The sequence below is a fragment of the Acinonyx jubatus genome, chromosome F2 (assembly GCF_027475565.1).
Source record: "Acinonyx jubatus isolate Ajub_Pintada_27869175 chromosome F2, VMU_Ajub_asm_v1.0, whole genome shotgun sequence".
Classification (NCBI taxonomy): Eukaryota; Metazoa; Chordata; class Mammalia; order Carnivora; family Felidae; genus Acinonyx; species Acinonyx jubatus.
This window is the reverse complement of record NC_069394.1, coordinates 56,083,793-56,098,367: the sequence shown is the minus strand read 5'-3', so window position 1 is coordinate 56,098,367 and position 14,575 is coordinate 56,083,793.

Sequence of the window (14,575 nt, the reverse complement as noted above, 5' to 3'; positions counted from 1 at the left end):
ACCTTATGAGCAAACATAAAAGAAGGAAAGGGGACTTTGGAAAAGAGGCACCCATGATGAGATTTGCTTTGTAAGGAGATAACTCATATTGCAACGTGGAGAGCTGAACAACTGAGAGACTAGTGGAGGCGAGGCATTGCTAGTGGAGGAGAAGTGAGAGAGAGCACACGAAGAAACCTTGTTCCTAAGCAGCACACGTACACAGAGCTGGTGAGGACGGTTCGCAGCGTGGCAATGGAGGCAAGGCTTATTTTGCCAGTTTTTCGAAAACATAAGTGGCCTTCTCCATCCTGAAGCCATCTCCAAACTTTCTTTTCATTTCACAACTTGCCCCCTGCACCAATGCTGCCATTGGGATCAAACTGAAGCAACTCTACAGTTTTCTTAATCCAGAATATATATATATTTTTAATGCACAAACATTTTCAAAAAATACCACTTCATTTCCTTAACTATTTTTCTCATTTATCCAACCCACATTTTTTTTAAGTTTATGTATTTATTTTGAGAGAGAGAGAGAGAGAGAGAGAGAGAATAAGTGGGGGAGGGTCAGAGAGAGAGAGAATCCCAAGCAGGATCCGCACTATCAGTGCAAAGCCCAATGCAGGGCTCGAACTCATGATCATGACCCGAGCTGAAGTCAAGAATGGGACGCTAAACCAACTGAGCCACCCAGGCTCCAGCAGGGGCAGGTGGGGACAGAGGGAAAGAAAGAAGAAGGGAGAACTCGGGTGTCTGGTGTCAGTGCCCATGAATAAATACCTATGAGGCGAAAGCTGGTGAAATCCAAAGGTGGTCCGTTGCAGTGGTTAGTTACACTCTATGGTTCTTTCGTCAGTGGCTTCAGTGGATTTGTCTATTGAGCAGGTCACCGTGACCTGTGATAGCTTCTGCTGCATGTCAGCTATCGGTGTCCCTGCTTTTCTTTCTTTTTCTTATCAGGGTCTTTATATGTCTTGGCCTTGCTGGTCTGAGTGGAAGAAAATTGACGCTGGACCTTTGTGTAGTGGCCCGAAAGGCTGAGGAAGCTGGTTGCTCACCCCGTTCTTCCTTTCTTGGTAAAGGGAGCTCCTTAACTGGGAAGCTCCCATTCAGCACTGAACAGGTGCTGAACCAAGGTGGCTTGGGTGATAGGGCTTGGGATGGTGCAGGCAAAACAAAGCTGCCTTTCTTCTCTTTCCGTGTGGTTATTCCCGTATGTCCTTGTTTCACTGTGTTGCTGGAGTCTCTTTTTCCTAATGCTTATTTTTGATACATAGAGAGAGACAGAGTGTGAGCAGGGAAGAGACAGCGATTGAGAGACACACAGAATTCGAAGCAGGTTTCAGGCTCGGAGCTGTCAACACAGAGCTCAATGAAGGGCTTGAACCCACGAACCACGAGATCATGATCTGAGCTGAAGTCAGACCCTTCAACGACTGAGCCACCCAGGTGGCCCTTTTACTGGAGTTTCTTAAAGAAACTCCAGGGCTGTTTTGAGTGTGGATAGCTGTAGAATTGTTGATCTTTGTGAGTGGACAAAAGCTCCAGACTTCTGCCCTGCAACGTTCTAAAACAGAGTTCGATGACTCTCACGATTAGAGCTTTGTAACTGTGTCTATTATAATTAGTTTTAAGGTCATCTCAAATGTTCAACTCAAGAACATTTTGTTAGCTCAGTTTAGTCAACAGTGTTATCATCCACAAATCTGACGAGTCATTCTTCCACGTATATAAAGGAACGGACAAAAAGTGCGAGCCCCAGAAATCTCCCTGTAGATTGATAATAATGCCGTTAATTCTACTCACTGGAACTTCATAGTTCAGAGCAGACACTCAGGATCCAGACTGCCTGTATTTGAATGAACGCCAGCCCTACTGTTGGCAATAGCTTTGTAATCTTTTCTCAGCTATAAAACGTGGAGTGAAATTAGGTTCTATCTTGTAGGTGAGAATTAAATGGCTTAAGACATCGTAAAATACAGAACTGTGACAGACGCATGTTACATGTCCAATAAGCAGGACTATTAAGGGTATGATAGTCGCCAGACGTCTACAGATCTACCTGTATCCTCACTGTCAACTATCCCATTGTCATGATCTTCCTTAAATACATCACCAGAGATAATTACTTCAGAAAATACACAATACAAATATGAAGTGTTTAGTTTCAAAAGGCTTGAAATTTCAGGTTTTTCTGGTGATCTTTTCTGTTACTACATCTTAGAATATGATACTTTACAAATTCCTCCGTTTATGACAACATCTGGCTAGAGAAGATGACATTTTGTGCAGAATTTTTATTTATGCTCTCCGCTTTCACCAGAAAATTTGTCCCCTGACAGATTTAAGTGTCTTTAAATATTTTTACATTATTATGAGACAAAATAAGCATAAATTCTGTCTGATTTAATAATTCACGATGTTTCAAAATGTAAATTGTTCCTGCTCCCATTTTATTACCTATTACATAATATTAACATATATAACAGATGAGTCTCAGGAGAGTATTATAATATTAATTTTGATTTGACTTTGATTAGATTTTTATTATCTCTTCCATTATGTATTATCCACGCTAATACTATACTAGGCTTTTGTGTATAATAATCAAAGATTTATCACATTGCCCATTTAAAAAATATCAATGGTGTTATGTATTGAATTATGATTAAAAAGTATGCTACTTTAGGTGGAGGATATTTTTCAACTCTGAAAAAAAATGGTATTCTTTATAAAAAGCAGCAGTGTTTTTAAAGTCTATACCACTATTTGAAAAATATGAATATGTGTATTGTTCTTAAATGGCTGCAGATGGAAAGATAACACTGAGGACATACCAATATTACTCTCATATATTTCCCATACAGTCAGCTTCAGAACAATCATACATTGTCAGGCAGTCCTTATAAATTAAAGGGTAAATGTTTATTTAGCATGTGTATGTTCATTTCCTTAACATTCTAGATTTTTAACTAGTAAAAATGTGCTAGACCAGCATTGACATAGAATTTTTTTTTTTTAATTTTGGAATAGTTTGAGAAAACATGGGCTTTAGAAATTCTCTTCCTCCGTACTTCTTTGGGCAAGCTTAGTTATGGAGCACACACCCTAGCCACAAAGTGAGGAACATTGAATTTTGTTCCTCTTCGTTCTTGTGTTGCCCAACAGAAAAGCATACAAACTGGGTCCCCGTTTTTCTCCTGACCATTAAGTTTTCCTTCTTGCCATTGCGTTGTACAAGCAGCAATTTGTAAGGCATCCTCCTGGAAAGAGTTGCGTGATGAAAGAAAATAATTTGAATTACATCGTCTGACTACTTTACTCTAAAAACTTATAGTATTACTGCATTTTGATACAAAGTAAGTTTTCCACGAGTTGACATTAGTTCAGGGAAAATTGTTGAGTCAATCCTACATCGTTGTTGTTGTTGTTTTTAATCATACTTGTTACAAAAGAAAAAAACCCCACACATTTATGTCATACATGAAATACCAAATAGATGAGTTAAACTCTTTCAGTCAGCTAGGAACATTAAAGCTAGCAATGGGAAATCTGTAGTGGGAAGACTAAAGCCTTTTTTTAAATAAGAAAATAAGATTGTCTTACTGCATTTTTCATGGCATATAAATTCATCAGGCCTCTACACCTCAGTTGCTCATAACACCCAAGGCAGAATCTTCCCCTTCATTGAATGGCTTATAGAAAGTGTAAAAAGCACTATTATACCCACTCTGTGCATATGCAAACGAAGATCACACATGGAATTCTCAATAATCCTTTGTACCCTCTTAGAAAAATGGACTGTAAGCTATGTGAGGGAAGAGATTCTGTTTTGAAAGATCTTTTTATCTTATGCCTTTTCATCCTCAATCACACAGCTTTTGTGCATATGTTTAATAAGTTTAATAACTCGACTAGAAATTACAGGAGTTATCCCCATTAAGCTTTTTTATCTTCTAAAGATATGAGGAATACACCACAATTGTTGGCACATCTTACACACTCCAAAACCCTAAAAGAGCCACACAACAGAAGTTATTTCTTAGGTGAAAAATCTCCAGAACGACCCCAAAAGAGAAGAAACTATAAAGATATAAAAGGTGAATTAGGAACAAAATAAATCAAACAGCTACTGTCACATCTAAAACAAACAAACAAACAAACAAACAAGCAGAGAAAAGAAAACCAAACAAACAAAACCCATAGAGTGACAGCCTGCAAGTCATTATTAGTCATTGGTGAGGGCTTTGAACTACTGAATTCAAAATCTTAAGAAGGGTCTTATAGAACCAAACAGTCTTTATAAGGGACCCATAGTAAAAATCTCAATATTTATCAAAGTAGATAATGGAATTCTACTGTAAGCTAGTTAAGCAGCAGCAAAATTGAACAGAGTAGGCGATGACACATATACACACAATTATAAAACATATGAAAACCCATAGCATATAAAGCTAAACATAACAAGTACCCATTCCATCTTTATGAAAAAAAAAAAAAAACCTGACTTGAATTAAAACAACCTCTGGAGGTAGACTAATGTATATAATAAAAAACGAGTAAGTGTAAGGCGTGGGAAAAGTTCAGACATTCCTTCCGCATATTGAATCAATTAATAGCATGTACAAGGAAACCCTGATTATTTGAAGGAGTGGAGAAAAATGACTTGATTCTTTACAAGTAGTACAGACTATTATTAGTATTCCAGATAGACTGTGTTGTAGAGAGTCCATCATATGCTTTGATCTGTCTGCATCCACAGCTGGAAACTCTGAGCCCGGCTCTGGAAGCAGCACGATCTGACAGTCGTCTCCATCAGGAAAGTGAGTTAATGGTTGCAAATGTTAATCAGTGGATCAAAGCACAAAAGTGAGCGCAATTGGGTTCTTCATAAAAGCTGATTTCATTTCCTATGGACCAAAACAATTAAACATTTATAATTTACTTCTCAGCTTATCTTGTACTTCTTATCTAGAACTCCCTGTTTGGGGTTTTTTTTTTTTCTTTTCTTTTTTTCTTTCCTTCCTTCCTTCCTTCCTTCCTTCCTTCCTTCCTCTTCCCCTCTCTTTCTTTCTCTCTACCTTCCTTCCTCTTTCTTTCTTTCTTTCTTTCTTTCTTTCTTTCTTTCTTTCTTTCTTTCTCCTCTCCTCTCCTCTCCTCTCCTGTTCTCTTGTTTCTCTTCTCTTCTTTCTCTTCTCTCTTCCTTCCTCCCTCCTTTTCTCCCCTTTACTTTTTCCTGTCTCTTTTCCTCTTTTTCTTTCTGAAATGTCTGTATATTTTAGCTTAAAGAATAACCTGTGTTTCAAGTGATCAGAGCACTAAAAAGTTATTTAAAGTATACACGATATAATTTTAATATACATACCCCACATATACATGGCAAGTGTTCACACATGCACACATGCCCATTCCCACTGCCGTTGGAAATGATTTAAAAATTTTTTATGTTTATTTATTTTTGAAGGAGAGAGAGACAGAGCATGAGCTGGGGAGGGGCAGAGAGAGAGGGAGACACAGAATCCAAAGCGGGGTCCAGGCACTGAGCTTTCAGCATAGACTCTGATGCAGGGCTTGAACTCATGAGCCGTGAGATCATGACCTGAGCCAAAGTTGGTTGCTTAATCGACTGAGCTACTCAGGTGCCCCTTCACCATGTAGCATTTTGTATTTCCCAAGAGTTTTTACATGTATTGCTTCAAATTTGGTAAATGTTTTATTTCTTGAACCATTATCCTTACCAATAATAGAACCATTGATCTCTTTAACCTATAGAGTTTGAAATGTGTCATGTTTGCCCTTCTTATCAAGCACATAGAAAGCAGATACTATTTTTTAGCTGTGCTTTATTACGGTACCTTATATAATGAAAACTGTAATTACCCGCCAGTGTTCAATCTAATGTTAGCGTCAACCTACTTAAATTTTAAAATTAAAATTTTAAATTTAAATATGCATTACTGAAAATAATGTGTTTTAACATTACTTTCACCATTTCTAATTCCCAAAGTGGTGAAAGTCGAGAATGTAATTATGCCTTGTCTCTCAGACTGTGAGCATATGATCCGTTAGCTACTATTTAACCAAACTATCCTAGCATTCCAAGGCACTTAAACTTCAACTGGTTAGAAGCCCTATGTCTAAACACTGGTTAAATTTCTGGCCACAAAACATATGTCCTCAGAGTATCTCACAGTTTTCTACTAGCGCTCATGAAACTATCAATTGTAGGTGCATTTTATTTATTCATGCAATTTATTTTATTGTGACTGCTTGGTTACATTGACTCTTCAGTTTTACTAGTTAAATGCCAACTATTCAAAGATAGTTTAAATATTTACCCAAGGCAGCATTAAGTAGGCTAAGTAGGGCTGTTTTTTTTGCTTCTAAAAATGTACATGACTGACTAATACAATTTTTATTTCAATATGTGAACTCTTTAAGCTTCTTCGAATACCCTCGGAAGTTTAATTATTTTTGTTTTTTTGTTGCTGTTGTAACTATTATGTTATCCTATTATTTTTTCCTCTTCTATTAGATATAATTGTGTCAGCTTCCAGTTATCAATCTGCCTTCTTAGTCAATTTTCCTTTACTTTTGAGTCACCTTATTTTTGCAACTTTTTTCATTCTTGAAGCATATATTCACTTAATAAAGAATAGCCTTTTATCAGATTTTGTGAGAGTTATTTGCCTTAGCAGAACTATATGAGACCTCTTTCCAAAAGATTTAAAGTAGCTCCAATAATTTTTAAGCAGCAGATTCCCATTTGCGTTTAATTTCATTAATACAATATACATGGAAGATCTGTCTTTTGGGGTTACTCTGTAGAGATGCTTTGTGAGACCTTAATTTTTAAATATATGTTTGTGTCAGTTAGCTTTTGCTGTGTAACCTGTATGACTTAAAACAACATTTAACTGATGCTTCTGTTGGTCTGTTAGGTGACTTGAGTGTGTAATTAGCTGGGAGTAGATGGAAAACTGACTCGTGTTTGGATGACATAGAATATGTTCACTAATATGTGAGGTGTTTGATAGGTAGTTGGCCGGGGAGATAAAGACAACTGGGACGCATGTCTCTTATTATTATACAAGTTGTTCCAGCATTCTTGTGGCTCCAAAAGCAATAAAACAGCAAGCCCCAAAGCAGAAATACTTGCCAAGCATCTGTTTGCATCATACTTGATAATATAACATTGGCCAAAGCAACTCAGAAGGCTAGTAAAGATATAAGGGATGAAAAAGTAGGCCTCATGATGGGAGGGGAAAAAATGTATGGGCATTTTTGTAAACTGTCCCACACTGAACCAGAATTTAGAGTTCTAATCTTTATCCTGTTCTGTGACCTTAATCAAGTCATTTGCTGCTCTGCTTTTCTGCTTCTCCTGTAAAATGAGAAGATGTTGGATTATATCAAGTTCAAATCTTTCCATTTATTTTGTTTAGAAGAAGATATTTCAAAGAAACATTGAAAAACAATAATTACCATACTGTTTTTCATTTCATTTGTCGTAAGTTTTGACATATAAAGTATTGCAGTAAGTTAATAAATTCACTTTTTTGAAAATTCAAATTCATTTTTAGAAAATATAAATTTTAAAATATATAAATTAGAATATTTGTTCATTTTTATGTATTTGATTTTGAGGTAGTTGAAAGAATTTCAATGATAAATGGTGCAAAACTTTTGGATAGCAACTAAAAAAACAAGTGCTTAGAATTTCAGTATCGCATATTAATTCAGATTCAAATAGTTGTCTACCAAAACGGATAATGTTCTTTCATGTATTGTAATATATTAATTTTAAAATGACCATATCTATGTATATTATATATAATTTAATTTCGAGCAGAATGAGTACTTTTCTGAATTAGCAAGTTGAATCCATTCTTACTGCCATTAGAAAACAGATCTTTATACAGTTGTGAGGATAAGGAACATTCACTTTTACTGTCTTTTCAAATGTGTGCAGACTGGGAGAAAATAAAGAAGACTGCTTTTGTTGTTCTGATTATTGATTTCAAAATGCAAGAAAGCCGAATTTTAGAGAAGCTGCAAAGGCATCTTGCTAAATAAACTCTTCCGCATTCTGTCTCTTTAACTCTTTCCTCACTCAAATTTCCTTCCTCAAGAGTAACCTGGCACCCTCTCTCACCACCTATGGCTGATAAGGCGCTACTGAGTATCCCAGTGTCCTTGAGATTTAATTTGGATAATTAATTTAATTTAATTTAATTTAATTTAATTTAATAACTACGTCTATTTATTTTACGAACCACACAGTTTGGAATCACCAAATTCTTGGTTTGAATGTTAGTTCTGAAGCTCTACGAACATACATAATTTAGTCAATGTCTCGAAACCTCAATTTCTCTACTGTTACAATAGAATTGATGATACATTTTTTGTAGGGTCACTGGAATATTAAATGAAATTATTTTTAGCAAAATTCCAAAGTAAGTGTTCAATAAATTGGAAGTGGTTACTTCCCTCACAAGAATGAGCCATTTTCCTGAGAAATTATTTCTAAACCTCCAATGCCTGTGAGACTTGATTTTGTTGGCCAAATAGTACATGAGTCTGGCCTATATTTTGTAGTCTGTACCACACTTATGATAAATCTAAGGACTAAGGATTCCTAGTAGACTGGTGAACCAAAATACACAGACCACTGTCTTTGTATTGGTTGACTTATGTTATTAATGTTCTAGTAGTTCTTTATTTCATATTTCTTAGTACTTATTGTTAATTGATAACTATAATACTACTACTAATGCAATAAAGACAAAACATCATTATTTATATGATAGTTTTACTCCTAAGTTACTTCAGTATTCATTGTGTTTTCTGTCAGCATTTCCAGAGTTCTCAGTGATCAAGAGTTAACATTAACGGCATTGTCTGGATAAAACCATACCTATTATTAAGCTTCTCATATTTGCTCTATTGTGGAGCATTTTAGGGAAAGCATTAGTCAGTTTGGGGTAAAAAGAATTGCATTGCAGACTCTACCAACTGGGAGTGAAAACCTTGTCAAATGAAGAGAACCCTGTTTGAATGAGCCAGCTGAGACACTGAGCCAAACTTTCAAGACACACTCTATTCCATGTATACCTCTTTTTGCACTTCCTGAAGTTTGTCACCCAGAGCATTTTGTTCATCCTGGGGGGCATGGACTCAACTCCAAAAGCAATAAACAAAAATTGTTATTTATCCTTTCACAAGCCTTTTTCCTTTCTTTTTTTTCCCTTTCCTCTTCTCTTCCTTTTCTCTTCTCCACTCTCTTCCTCTCTCTTTTTCCCTCTTTCTCATTTCTTTTAAAATATGGAGACAAAAATATACCTTGATATGTCACAATATACATACATTCCCTAGATTCAATTTTAGGTCATGTGCTCCTTGAATTTTTTTCCTTTGGCTGAGTTCTGGCACAGAGACAACTACTGCAACATTTTAAGCCAAACAATATGCACTTATTAAGTGGAAATATTTGTTTTAATTCAGCTACACCAAATTGCACCAGCCCATATTATTGCAATATGTCTGCTGAGTCACAAAAACCTCAGAAATTAGGTCATTCTGAACCCTGGCTACTACACTGGCAAACTAAATGTGGAATCAGAGTTGATTCTGTGCATGTTCTTTGAGGTCTGAATCTATTAGGACATATATTCCTTAGCAATATACTAGAGAGTTTATAGACCTTTTTGACATTCTTGTAATGGAGAATACTGACAAGCAGTTGTGTAGGCCAGATCATCTGTTAGAGTACTTCTCAATATCAAGACTTTCATGATGGCACACATCCCTTTTGGGCTATTATCTTGAAACAAAAGAGTATGCTATCTGTCCCATGGAATCCTTATTTTGTTATGGTATGAAAAATATTATGGAATAACTAAAAAGATTAAAAGGAGAGAAACAGCATTAGTTAATTCATCAAGCATACTATAGGAAAACATTTGATGTAAATAGTATTTCCCTTTCTTTATCACTGAACCTTGTATAAGGAAGAATTCTTCTTAATTGAAGAGTAGATTTCTAAATTGATATGGCATATTTGACCTTCATAGCACATTTGTTTCTGTGCATCCTTTCTATTGTTTCTATTTAATATATTTATAATATAAGTAGCTAGTATAATAAAACTCTTCTACTTTTCCTAAGAGCTAGCAGAAGTACACAGCTTTATAATGCTTCAAATTCTTTAGTTTTAGTAACGTTTGCAAACTTATCTTGGCAAAGGTACGTTTGGTAAAATTTTGAGAAAAGTAAGCTGCATCCTCTGGCTTTTGTAATTATTAAAAACACAGAATGATTATTTCTGTTTCTTCCAAGAAACTTTACATTACCTATGAGGGTATGGGAATTACAAGCATTCTTATTGGCAATTGAAATTGTTTTTAATATAAAAAACATGTGCAAATGTCTGTTATTCTCAAAACACTTCTGAAAAATATGCAAATGTTTTGTGCCTCAAAATATTAAGGTTGTCCATTTTCCCCCTATTTCCCAAATGCCTGCTTATTTTCTTTCATGTGTGGGTAATATTCTAAACCTTGGTTTGTTATCAAATTAAATTAAGATCAGAGTTAATTCCCCCTTGTTTCATATTCCGAATCCTATTATGGTGTGTTCAAATTTAAGGGCTTCATATTCAAGGATACAAACTGAATCATATATGATTCATTTAAGGTTTATCTTTTTAGGAAAATACATTTTAAAATCTAGTGCTTCATTAAATGAATGAATACTTGCATTTACCCAGTTGTGTGGTTCATAAATTCATAAGAATTCTTTGTAAAAATCAGCTGTATTTATGCATATTATACATTAATCTTCTATATACCATATTTGAGTTTTGTACTTGTGATCACAGTCTTTAATTAAACAAAACTAGTCACATTTCTTTATAATCCCTAGGGTTGAAACAAAACTGTGATTCTAATATGAATGCTTTGAAGAATATTTTTCTATCAAAACTTGTAGGAAAGTGATCATTTCAAGCACATAATCATTAAGGTATACTTGGTTTAATTTATTCTCACCTTCTTTTAATACACGTGAAAAATTATGTTTGACAAACAAAGGAAATTAAACCAAATTATTATTTGATTCTTTGCTTAACTGTGTAAATGGCTCACTGAGTTGACGGAGATGACCTACGTCATAATATCTTCTCTATGGTTTGAGTTTTTGTAATTCTTTTAAAAAATTTTTGTAACGCTTATTTTATTTTATTATTTTGTTTTGAGAGATAGAGACACAGAGCTTGAGTGGGGGAGGGGTAGAGAGAGAGAGAGAGAGAGAGAGAGAATTTAAAGCAGGCTTCAGGCTGTGAGCCAAGGGGCCCAGAGCCCCACATGGGGCTCAGACTCATTAACCATGAGATTGTGACCTGAGCTGAAGTCAGACTAAGCCACCCAGGTGCTCCTTCATTTTCATAATTCTTTTAACTTTAAGTACACATCATACTGGACAAGAATTTTCGCATTCACTATCACAACACTATTGATAGTATTTCACATTACTATTAATTCTTACATCACGTTGGGAGGTCAGTAAGAGTAACCATAATTTTATTTGTTAGCCGGAGACACTGACACTCACTGTCTGAGATTCTACAGCTATTAAATGAGGAACCATTAAATGGACTTGAACACTGATTGTCTCAGAAAAACTTAGGGTAAATTGGGTAAAATTAGTCATTAAATAGGAATTAAAACATTTTTATGAATATAAAAGAAAAACAACTAGTAAATAAAACTAAATTGTCCATAAAGCCAACATATGAGAGAAACCAGGAAGAAAGCATCACTGGCCCTTCAAGATTTGATTGATGTTTAAAATATATAAACTATGTGGGGGAATCAATTTTTTTCTTTCTCTTTTTCTCATTCTCTCTCTGTGTCTATGTGAGTGTCTATCTATGTATCATCATCAACTGTATGTCCATCATTCCAATTATTACTTGCCTACTGCAACCCTGTTGTGTCACACAATTATTTATTACCATTTCTCCACTTCCTCAGCCCTGTTTGACTTAATAACAAATATTGAACAGGCTGGTGTAAAATAGAGGACTAGAGGGAGAAGAGTTGATGTCATAGTCTTGGAAATTGAAAACAAGATCATCAGTGTCTGAATAATAGAGGAAAATGAATGTTAATTTTGCAAATAGAATCATAAATTCCATTCAGTGTGAAGCAAATTGGAAAAAATGTAGTACTTTTAATGGCTTAACCAGCTGTGAATTGAAGGACAGGCAATACACATGGAATTTATTCTTTATATTTTTTTCAGCATATGCAAGGACTTAGTTCCCCATCATCACTCATGGCAGTTGTTCAGCTAATTTTTGGCAGGTTGTAGAAACAATGTCTCCATAGTCACCAAGTGGCTCGTTTCATTTATATAATGAACACCATTTAGCATTCAAAAATAAAAATACGTATCAAATGGATTGCAAAAATACAAAGAGTGCACAATGAAATGGGAAGCCACTAAATTACTATCCACCAGCCTTTCCATTTTATTGCCCATGTGAACTAAATTGAACAATTCCAGATGTTTTAGGACTTCTGATAGATACAAGATAATCTTCCTCTCTATCATTCTACCTAGTCAATTAGTTCCTCATTTTCTAGCCTTCCTACTATTTGTAATTGTAGAAGAAAGAAAAGGCTTCATTGTAGCTTTCAAGGCCACCAGAAGTCCACATTCTGACCCGTTGACTTTTTTCTCCCCGTGATCTTTTTAACAATTTTTAGTAAAATGGCCCATATTTAAGGTGGCAGAACCCAAGGTTTCAGTAATAAAATACTTTCAAAAATATTTTCTAGACATGAGTTATCTTGGCATTTGCCTCACTTCTCTTATACCTCTGTGTATACAACTAAAGACTTAAAGCATTTTTGTTTATTTGCTTGCCAGTTTTGGGGAGAGGGAATGCTGGGAAGGACACCCTTCACCTGACATCCACTGAGGCTCTAGCAACCTCAATCAAAAACTTTCAGGTATTTGGGTAGTTGGGCCTCAGAAAGAAGCGTTCTGGCTTTCTAACCTGAATGCTTTTTAATCTGTGGTTAGGCTTACTTGGTTTTCTAACTTTCTTGTCATGATATTTTAAGATCTCCATTGCTTTGATGACTAACTGGGATAAGCAAATATCATTCTTGGTACTTTTAAATGCATGTACCCAAACTATTACATATGGGTAACAAAAAGTTAAAAAATTCATTTTCAGATGATATGGACACACATACCTTCTTTTTGTTCCTCAAGAAAAGAGAAAAATCAAAAGTAAAGGTGATAATCCTTACATTTTAATTATTTGCATTAATACATGTAATTTAGTTTGGAAATATACATCGAAAGAAATAATTTCATCCTAATTTAAATGTATAATTGTATTGTATTTTATTGAATCTTGAAAATACTATTTATATTCACTTTAATGCTTGCTCATCAAAGTAGGTAACTGGTATAGAGAAAACTAAATTTTGGAAACATACAGCCTATGTGCATTTTTTCCCAAGCTCCACTTAGATACATGTCCTAATGAAATAGATGAGGGAAATCAAATAATATTGATAAACAAATGGTGGCTTGGCTTGCATGGTGATCTTAAGGGTGGAGTACTATCATTTAAATACCTACTAATAGATTCTGGTGTTCTTTATCTCATTTGCATATTGTAACAATGATTAATGACATGATTAATACTTTTTTAAGATAGTAAAATAAACTTAAAGAAATTTAAGCAGATTGTTCAAGGTTTTATACTTTATAAATGGTGAAATTCTACTTTCCCAAATATGGTAACAAATTCACACACACACACACACACACACACAGATAATATATAGTAATAAAAACATAAATGACTAGGAAAGAGATTTCCGGACACATAAATTGGATGACTGTTTAATTTATCATTCAAATCAGTATACTTCTGAGAATAAAAGGGGAATCCATTAATAATTATATAGAGGACCAGTATAAACTTGGGAAATAGGATGTATTCTTACTCTAGACATAAGGGAGCCAAGATAGACAAGACATTCTATGGTTCGAATTTAAACAAGGTCAAAAGAAATCACTTCAGTCTTGACCAATTAAGTAATTAATTTGTCATTCTTAATATTTACTGAGAGTTTACCATGAACTAGACACTTCACCAGTCACAGGAGTTCTAACAGTTATTAAGAAATAAATGGTTCCTATCTTCTTTGGAAAGCTTTCAGGCAAATGGAAAGAATAGACAAAGACAAGTAAGAAAATGAATGAATAAAGTAATGATATCTACCATGAAGGAATGAATGTGTACTTATACATGTCTCTTTGAAGGAGAGATAATTAAGCCTTTTGTACCCTACTGTCAGTATATCATTGGTACAAGTCTGGGAGAGGGAGGGCAAGTCAGGGAGAAAAGCCTCCTGTTCGAGGTCCGCTATTCGGCTGACAGCAATTCTCAGAGAAGCAGGTGACCATGATTTGTTATCAATGAAAACATAGAGCAACTTGGGATGGATCTACTATGTGAAATACGAAGGAAACACCTTCAGACAAAGGGAAAGCAAATACATACAAA